Below are 9889 nucleotides of genomic sequence, written 5' to 3'. Positions count from 1 at the left end.
ACTGCTGGTCTGGTTGCTCCAGGCTGGCCCTTGCTTCCTTTTTCAAGAGAGGCACCCCGGACCCTCCTGGTCCACTCCAGACGCCATTTTAGGTCCACCGCGTGGGCTTGAATTTGCCAAGGCTTTGTTGCCCAATCCTGGGTCCAGCGACGCCGACAGCTTCTAACTTCGTGGGACAGCTCGATCCTCCATCCTGGTCGCCGACAACGCCTCCTGGTCCGCGAGATCTTCGAGCTACAGCGTCACCCACTCACCTTGTCGAGGTGGCTACCATCCGGTGCCCTCCTGGTGCCCACTGACTACTGGCTAGTAGTCTCGAACTTGGTCCCCTCTGCTTTCAGGTGTCATCTATCTTCGAGATCCAGGCTTGGATCCATCTGAACTTTCTTCACTGGTCACCGGCCAGCATCTTTTCTTCCGGCTCCTGGTCCGTCTACGAGGATTCCCGACGTCTTTTCAGACCTATGCAGCTGCAGCCCCTGGGCTAGGTAACTTCGGCATTTCGGTGCCCCAGCATAGCCTCACTATCCAAGGGTCAGAATCTACTTTCGTTTTCTCCCTACCAGGTCGGGTTCGCCCGAGAACACTAACTTTCTAATTCCTAGCTACCATAGACTTTTGTCCGCATCTCGCGTGAGAGTGCACACCCTGCACCCGAGTCCCCTAGGCCTCCTAGAAGTAATCTAACGATTCCCTAGTCAAGTCCTAGCGGTTCCAAAAGCTATTAGTACTGTACTTACCTGCTAGGAATTTCGCATTCCACTTTCAGAGTATATGGTTTTCCGTGCCCCTCGGGCATTTGTATATACTGTGCTAACTTAAGTATTTTTGTAAGAGTTTTGGTTTGTGCTTAGTACCCTGTCCTCATAAAGAGTACAGGGCTGTTGTGATCTTTAAATAAATAACTGTTTATTTTCATAACACTTGTGTGGTGTCCTTTCACTTGGTATTCAAGGGGTATATGTGTGGTAAACAGCTGGCTTAACACGCCCTCTCGAGTCTTTAGCCTTAGACTGCTCGTATCCACGCTACTAGGATAGCTGGTCTATAAGGTTGACTTACAACCAATCATCAATAAGGGTTGCTGGACTGATACATAGTGTTCACTAGAATAGTGAGCACTGCATATCAGGCCACCTTCTCACATTGGTGAGCAGCGGTTGGGATTTGAGCTTGCTGTTGTTTTACCACACGTATCCTAAGAATATCTTGTTGAAAGATCACATAAGTACTGTTAGGTTACATATAACTAAAGCTTAGAATACTCTGAGTTCTACTGAACCAGCTGTTGTAGCTCCTCAAGGCTTAGCACACCTTGGCTGCAACTCTAGCAAGGGACCAGTAGGTAACACATAGTGTAGGTAGGTGCATCACTTACACCACACTAGAAGCAGTATGTCGGTCACAGGAGGAAACACTGAGTCTCCCCTTGTGTCAGTTGACCCTCCACAGGTCATACCTTCAAAATATACTGCTCTTAGCTTCCATGAGATGAGACAAGTGTGTACTCTCAGGAAACTAAAACAGGGGTCTAACCCCACCACTTCCTTTCTGATTGGTCTCTTAGAGGCCTATGATGCCAGTAGGGCTGGTAACCCAGACCCTTCTAATCCAGAAGGAAGTATGCCCTCCTTACAGGGTCCCTTTGATATCCATCCCCTCCATGAGGCAGATGATGCTGAGGAGGAGGATGAGTTGTCTGGGGATGAGGCAGATAAGGGACAGCTAGAAGTCAGTAGACTAAGCAGGTCCAACTTAAGCAGACATGAGCTTGGTACTGGGGGACTCCTGGGCCCACTCTCAGGTCAGCTTAACATTGGGAATGGACGAGTTAGGTCTCTATCAAGAGGCTCTAACAGATCCTTTCGAACCAATGGCTCTCTCAACTCTTCTCACAGAGGAATGTCTTCCCCTAAGAGGAGAGTGTATGAAGCTGAAGAAAGGGCAGTCAAACTGAGGATTGAAAGGGAAGAACTTGCCCTGGCCAAAGAGAGACTTGCCCTTGCTAGAGAGCAAGAATTATGTGGGCTAGTTCCCACTGGTGGCAGCAATAAACCTAGCAATAGGGAAAGGAGTTTTGATAAAAAGCACCTGAATAAGATAGTGCCCCCCTTTAGGGAAGGGGATGACATCCACAAATGGATTACTGCTTTGGAGAGAGCCTGCACTGTGCAGGGTGTTCCCCAAAGTCAGTGGGCAGCTATCTTGTGGCTCTCCTTTGATGGTAAAGGTAGAGATAAGCTCCTCACCACAAGGGTGGAGGATGCTAACAATTACCAAGTCTTGAAGAATGTACTGGTTGATGGGTTTGGTTTAACCACTGAACAATACAGGATGCTGTTCAGAGACACCCAGAAAACTCAGTCTCAAGATTGGACTGACTTTGTTGATTGTGCCACTAAGGCTTTTGAAGGCTGGCTACTGGGTAGTAAGGTTACTGATTTTAAAGGATTGTATAATCTAATTATGAGGGAGCAAATCTTAAATAATTGTCAGAACCAGCTATTACATCAGCACCTGGTAGACTCTGAGTTGACCTCTCCACAGGAATTGGGTAAGAGGGCAGACAAATGGGTCAGAACCAGGGTTAGGCCTAAAAACCAGGGTGGTGACCAGAAAAAGGAATCAACCAAGCCTCAAGAGAAGGGTGGGGATAAATCCACAGAGAAGACTTCCCAAGGGCCCCAAAATTCCAACAAGGGTGGTGGGTCCCAGAACACTCCTTCAGAACAGAAGAAACCTTATTGCCATACCTGTAAACAGGTGGGTCATTACAAAAGTGATGCCAGTTGCCCTAAAAATGGTAATAAGGGAAATACACCCCCAGGTAATACTCCTAAACCTCCTGTTACCACTAGTGGTAATCCCCCAGGTGGTGGGAGTGCCCCCAAGAATGTGGTGGGCATTACTCTGGGCCAACAGGAGGACTATGGCTTAGCCAGGTTCCCTGACCACACTCTTGTCTGTGAGACTGGCATGGGGTTTGCCAACTTCACTACTGGACCCCACATTTTGGGCAAGTATAGACAAGAAGTTTTAGTGAATGGTCAGAAAGTTGAGGCATTCAGAGACACAGGGGCCAGCCTCACCATGGTGAGTGACCATCTGGTCCCCTCTGCTCAACTGACCCCTGGTTTTACTTATCAGGTGACAGACATTCATGGAATGAAGAGAAGGCATCCCATGGCAGTAGTCAAGCTCAGCTGGGGTAATGTCACAGGGCCCATGAGAGTGGCAGTGACAGATAACCTACCTGTAGATTGCTTACTGGGGAATGACCTAGAACTCTCAGCATGGGCTGAGGTGGAACAAGAAACTCATTCCAGAATGATAGGCCTATCCAGACAGGTTAGTGGGGCAGTAATAGCTACAGCCCCAGTCCAAGCACCAGTCCTCCCTGAAAAGGTTGGAAGGGCAGTGGTAGCCACTGCCCAGGCTCAGACAGACTTTCCAGAACAGGATAGGAGGGCTGTGACAGTCACAGCCCAAACACAAACTGAGTGCCCTCCTGAAAAGGTTGGCAAGGTTGAAATGGTCTCAGCCTCTACTCAGACAGATAGTGAGGTTGTGAAGCCTGAAACAATGGATCACTCCACTCAAACAGAGAGCATTGAGGAGGAAGGAGAGTCTTCCCCCTCCCAGACACTAGGTGAGAGCCAGCCTCCTCAGGGAACTGACTCTACCCCTGTTGAAGGAACTGCCCCAGAGGTAGTCAGGCCTAGCCTGGCAGAGCCCCTGATGTCAGTGGACCCTTCCCAGGTGGGACCCAGTCTGGAGCAGGTAACCTGCACCTCTCTACCCTGCCTCAGTCAGCCCAGGGCTGAAGAGACCAGGGAGGCCAGTGGTGGACCCCAAAGGGCCCCCTGTCCAAAAGAACCCCTTAATCAGCAGATTAGGATCACTGAAGCTGGTAAACCTAGCCAAGTGAAAATAGAACAGACTCCTGAGGGATCCCCCTTAAAAGTAGTTAGGGAACTCCCACAGCTGGACACTGTTGGGCACAGCCAAACATGGGGCCTAAAAACCCCAGACCTGACCTGTCCCTCCAGTAAGCCAAACAGAGGGACTCAGCCTCCAGCTTTAGGTAGCCAGAGGCTGACCCTGAGAGCTCAGTGCATCTCAGCTAAAGAAAGAAAGGCACACATGATGAATGGTGATTGGAGGAAGTTGAGCCCAAAGGTAGAGGAGCCTCACTTCAGCACTCCATCCCAGCATCAGCCTTCTTCTTTCCCAAGACACACCAGAGACAGAGATTCCCTATGGTGGGGACCCTCAGATACCCTTAGGGTGAGGGGTTGCCTAGTGGACCATGACACAGGGGGAAACCAAGCCAGAGCTGGTACTTCCTTATATGGCCACTTAGGTAATAGAGGCTTACCTGGACAAGGATAGCCTTATCTCCTTTCGTTTGGGGGGGGGGTTGTGTAGGAAGGTACATCCTGACTATGGTTGCCCCCAACTTTTTGCCCTGTGTTTTAGCTGGTTTTGGACATAGTCGACCTGGGACCCTGCCAATCAGGACCCCAGGCCTACTGCTCTCTCTTTAAAATGGATTCCATGTACCCTAGGTACATTTCCAATTGGTACTGGGCCACCCTATCAGACCCTGTAACTCAGGGCATGGGTGTACCCAGGGCTGCCAGGGGCTGCAGCATGTATTATGCCACCCCTGGCTGGCCTCTTAAATTTGACACAACTGGCTGCATGACAGCTGGGGCAAAGTCGTGTAATCACCCTTTGCTGTAGGTGTAGTATACCTATACCTAACCCTAAAATGGACACACAGATTCCTATCAGTCACTCCTATGGCAGGCCTTGACAATCCTGAAGGCAGAGTGCTTGGAATCGTGTGAGATGGTGCTCTGGCATGAGCTGAGCCTGTCTGCAGCTTGCGGAATCCAGTCCTAATAGCTGTTCCATGATATCGCATACCATATACTCTTAAGTGCATTATAATCCTCGCGGTTAAATGCTATCTTTGGTATTGCTTTATCAAAACATGTCGAGTAAGGTGTCATACGAATTGGAATACTAACCCCTCGCCAATTCTGGCGACGGGGTTAGCATTCCACCCTGCTAGAGGGACACGACATGTATGTAACTGTGAACCCCGGTTAAAGTTAACTGAAGCCTCAGCTCCACAAAATGGATGCTGCCACCACAGACACGAGTCTGACCCCCTGCAGCTGGGAGTCCTTCCAGTGAGGGGAGCCTGGACAAAGGGTTTCCTGTCAGGGGCGGTGCTAGCACCGTCCCAGACATGGTTTTGTGTATCCTGGGTAGGCAGGGCTTTTCAGGAAGGTGACTGCTGAGTGGCACCCCGGTGCTCACTACGCATAGGCCAGTCAGAACCAGTTCCAGGGGCACACCAGCCCCTGGCCTGGGGAAGTCCGGCAGGGGAGAGGGGTGTAACCACCCCCCTCCTGGTCCCACCCATAGGCAGGACCTAGTCACCGGGTCAGCCCCCTTTTTTAGTATAAAGATGGGAGCGGGCCCCCTGTTCAAACTAGATCATCTTTGGAATCAAGATACCACTTTCTTCGAAAGGACTTCACGATTTCTTCTTCAAGATTCTCCCTTGTGGCTAAGGAGTAGTCACCCTGCATCAAGCGGGCACCATCCTAAAGAACACTGCGGTCTGCTGCAAGTCCTTCATCACGAATCCGACGACCCAGCTCGACGAGACCCGGCTTCCCTGGCACCTCTGACCTCTACTCACCTCTACAGCCAAGCTGAGAACCGTGAGTGCGACGAGACCTCGAGGGACCGACGATCGCCAAGACTGCACGACATCTTTACTGCAAGCCCACCGTGTCCTCCACTGGTGAGTGCTTTGGGGTCCGAGAAGCCCCGATCCTGCGCAGCTCCAGCACCCAAGATCAGCCTCCCTGCATCTCCACGATCTGCGTGGGGCCCTTCTGCTGTTTGCTGTGCACCGCGTTGTTTGGCTACTAGCCGGCTGGCTTGTGGCCTTCTGAACGACGCCCAACGACTTCACGACTACTGGTCTGGTTGCTCCAGGCTGGCCCTTGCTTCCTTTTTCAAGAGAGGCACCCCGGACCCTCCTGGTCCACTCCAGACGCCATTTTAGGTCCACCGCGTGGGCTTGAATTTGCCAAGGCTTTGTTGCCCAATCCTGGGTCCAGCGACGCCGACAGCTTCTAACTTCGTGGGACAGCTCGATCCTCCATCCTGGTCGCCGACAACGCCTCCTGGTCCGCGAGATCTTCGAGCTACAGCGTCACCCACTCACCTTGTCGAGGTGGCTACCATCCGGTGCCCTCCTGGTGCCCACTGACTACTGGCTAGTAGTCTCGAACTTGGTCCCCTCTGCTTTCAGGTGTCATCTATCTTCGAGATCCAGGCTTGGATCCATCTGAACTTTCTTCACTGGTCACCGGCCAGCATCTTTTCTTCCGGCTCCTGGTCCGTCTACGAGGATTCCCGACGTCTTTTCAGACCTATGCAGCTGCAGCCCCTGGGCTAGGTAACTTCGGCATTTCGGTGCCCCAGCATAGCCTCACTATCCAAGGGTCAGAATCTACTTTCGTTTTCTCCCTACCAGGTCGGGTTCGCCCGAGAACACTAACTTTCTAATTCCTAGCTACCATAGACTTTTGTCCGCATCTCGCGTGAGAGTGCACACCCTGCACCCGAGTCCCCTAGGCCTCCTAGAAGTAATCTAACGATTCCCTAGTCAAGTCCTAGCGATTCCAAAAGCTATTAGTACTGTACTTACCTGCTAGGAATTTCGCATTCCACTTTCAGAGTATATGGTTTTCCGTGCCCCTCGGGCATTTGTATATACTGTGCTAACTTAAGTATTTTTGTAAGAGTTTTGGTTTGTGCTTAGTACCCTGTCCTCATAAAGAGTACAGGGCTGTTGTGATCTTTAAATAAATAACTGTTTATTTTCATAACACTTGTGTGGTGTCCTTTCACTTGGTATTCAAGGGGTATATGTGTGGTAAACAGCTGGCTTAACACGCCCTCTCGAGTCTTTAGCCTTAGACTGCTCGTATCCACGCTACTAGGATAGCTGGTCTATAAGGTTGACTTACAACCAATCATCAATAAGGGTTGCTGGACTGATACATAGTGTTCACTAGAATAGTGAGCACTGCATATCAGGCCACCTTCTCACAGGCAAGTCGAGCAGGGAGGCGAGCAGCAGCAGCGCCTGGCCACGCTCGCTGGACTGCAAGGGCGACTGGGTACGGCAGCCTCCCAGGCCGTCCGGGCGCTGGGTCGTCCCGGGTCATCTGGTCGCCTGGCTGCGCGACCAGATGGCCCTGCGGGCAGGGGGGCGACCAGATGGCCCTGCGGGCTGGGCGACCAGATGGCCCTGCGGGCTGGGCGACCAGATGGCCCTGCGGGCTGGCGGCCGGGCTAACTCCAACTTTTGTCCTCCCCCAAGGTTCTGTAAGCCCCCACTACGTGGGGGCTTAATAGTCGACAAAAATGGGCTCCCCGGGCAGGCCGTTGGGGAGAGGACGTGGCCGGGGCTTAACCCTCCTTGGTTCCGGCCCAGGGTCCGGGTCCGGGTCCTGGGGACAGGGGGGTCCGCCGGGAGTCTCTCCCCGGGCCCGGCTAGGGTTGGTAGGCTGGGCCTGGGACCTGGGGCCTGGGGCCTGGTGGCTGGGGCCTGGGGCCTGGTGCCTGGGGCTTGGGGCCTGGGGCCTGGGGCCTGGGGCCTGAGCTCTGTCCTGCAAGCCGGCCGAGGTTCCGGGCGTTCATCGGGGCCAAGGGAGGCTGGCTAGGGTTTCGGAAGCAGGGACCGGGCCTGGGGCTTGAGCTCCGTCTGGCAGGCCATGGGGTTGCTGGAGCCTCCCCGTCCTGCAAGCCGGCCGAGGTTCCGGGCGTTCATCAGGGCCAAGGGAGGCTCTCCCCAGCCTGGCTAGGGTTTCGGAAGCAGGGACCGGGAGCGGGCCCGGGGGCCTGAGCTCCGTCCGGCCGGCCATGGGCTTGCTGGAGCTTCCCCGTCCTGCAAGCCGGCCGGGGTTCCAGGCGTTCATCCGAGCCAAGGGAGGCTCTCCCCGGCCTGGCTAGGGTTTCAGAAGCAGGGACCGGGAGCGGGCCCGGGGCTTGGGCCCCGTCCGGCAGGGCCCGGTGGTGCGGGAATAACCCTCCGTCCTGCAGCCCTGGAGCCCCCGGAGCCCCCCCCGGAGCCCTGCAGCCCTGCTGCCCTGCAGCTCCGGAGCCCGTGAGCCCTGGAGCCCGCCGAGGAGCCCTGCAGCCCCGTAGCCCTGGAGCCCCCACGCCCGGCAGCCCTGGAGCCCCCGAGCCCGGCAGCCCCGAAGCCCTGCAGCCCACGGAGCCCTGCAGCCCCCGCGAGCCCTGTAGCCCTGCAGCCCAGGGGAGGCTCTCCCGGGCCTGGCCTAGGGTTCGGGAGCCGGGCCTGGGACCGGGCCCGGGGCTCGGGTTCCCCTCCGGCAGGCCCTGGGGTGCGGGAACCACTCCGTCCTGCAAGCCGGTCCGGGCGCCGGGGACGGAGGGTCCACCAGGGCCCAGGGAGGCTCTCGGGGCAGGCAGATTAGCGTCCTTTCGGTCCCCGCCATCTGGTCGGCCCACTCCCCTCGGCCATCTGGTCGCCCGCAATGCTTTCCTATAAGGGCGACTAGATGGCCGGGCTTCCCTGGAAGTCCCGATGGGGTGCCATTTGCCTCCCGGATCCCAGCCAGGGCTCCAGGAGGTCGGGCACGTTTGCGCCCTGGGTCCCCTCTGTCACCTCGAGTGCACGGATTACAAGAAAGGGGGGTAATTTTCCTCCGGATTAGTAGGTGCAAGGGTATGCCCAAACACCTACCCGGGGCTGGTGGTTCCCTGCCGGGGACCAGATGGGATGTGCCCCGGGCAACACCTCCCAGGTGTCCGGGGCTCCCTCCTCCGACCCGCGGCACGGGGAAGAGCCCAGGACAGGCTCCATGGGTCCCGGGCCCTGCAACCCCGGAGCCCTGCTGCCCCGGAGCCCTGCAGCCCCCGAGCCCTGGAGCCCAGCAGCCCCGGAGCCCTGCTGCCCTGGAGCCCTGGAGCCCTGGAGCCCTGGAGCCCTGGAGCCCTGGAGCCCTGGAGCCCTGGAGCCCTGGAGCCCGGAGCCCCGGAGCCCTGCAGCCGTCGAGCCCTGCAGTCCCCGAGTCCTACAGGCCCGGGGCAGGCAGATTGGGTGTCATTTCGGTCCCGGCCATCTGGTCGCCCCTTTCGCCTCGGCCATCTGGTCGCCTGCAATGCTTTCCTATGGGGGGCGACTAGATGGCCGGACTTCCCTGGAAGTCCCGATGGGGTGCCATTCGCCTCCCGGACCCCAGCAAGGGCTCCAGGAGGTCGGGCACATTTGCGCCTTGGGTCCCCTCTGTCACCTTGTGTGCTCAGATTACAAGAACTGGGGGTAATTTTCCTCCGGATTGGTAGGGACAAGGTATTCTGGGACCCCCCTCGGCCTAGCGTTCCTCAGCCGGCAGCTGGACATGCCAGGATGCCGCCCCAGCCCCGGATCCATCCCTGGGCCTGCCGCGTGGCAGGCAGCCCTGGATGGGGTCCAGGGGGGCCCCGGCCGGGCCCCGGGTCGGGTGCCATGGCCCTGGGCCCGGTCCCCCGGCCTGCCGCACTGCCAAAGGACCAGAACTGGGTTTCCTTCGAGCCCGGGGAGCCTCCCCTCGCTCGGCCGAGTTCAGCAGCTCCGGCCGGGGCCCCTGAGGGCCCGGGGAGGGCGGCCTCCCCATCCCGGGCTCTGTCCTTGGTCCTGCTGCGTGGCAGGGTGCCTGGGACGGGGTCTGGAGGGCCCGGGGAGGCTTCCCCTGCGCCTCCGGGCTTAGGAGCCCATTCCGGGTCCAGGGGCCCGGCGGGGCCCCCCGGGTCGGGTGCCACAGCCCCGGGCCCTGTCCCTCGGCCT

This window comes from Lissotriton vulgaris, chromosome 1_1 (assembly GCF_964263255.1).
Source record: "Lissotriton vulgaris chromosome 1_1, aLisVul1.2, whole genome shotgun sequence".
NCBI classification, from domain to species: Eukaryota; Metazoa; Chordata; class Amphibia; order Caudata; family Salamandridae; genus Lissotriton; species Lissotriton vulgaris.
Note: the sequence above shows the minus strand (reverse complement) of the source record.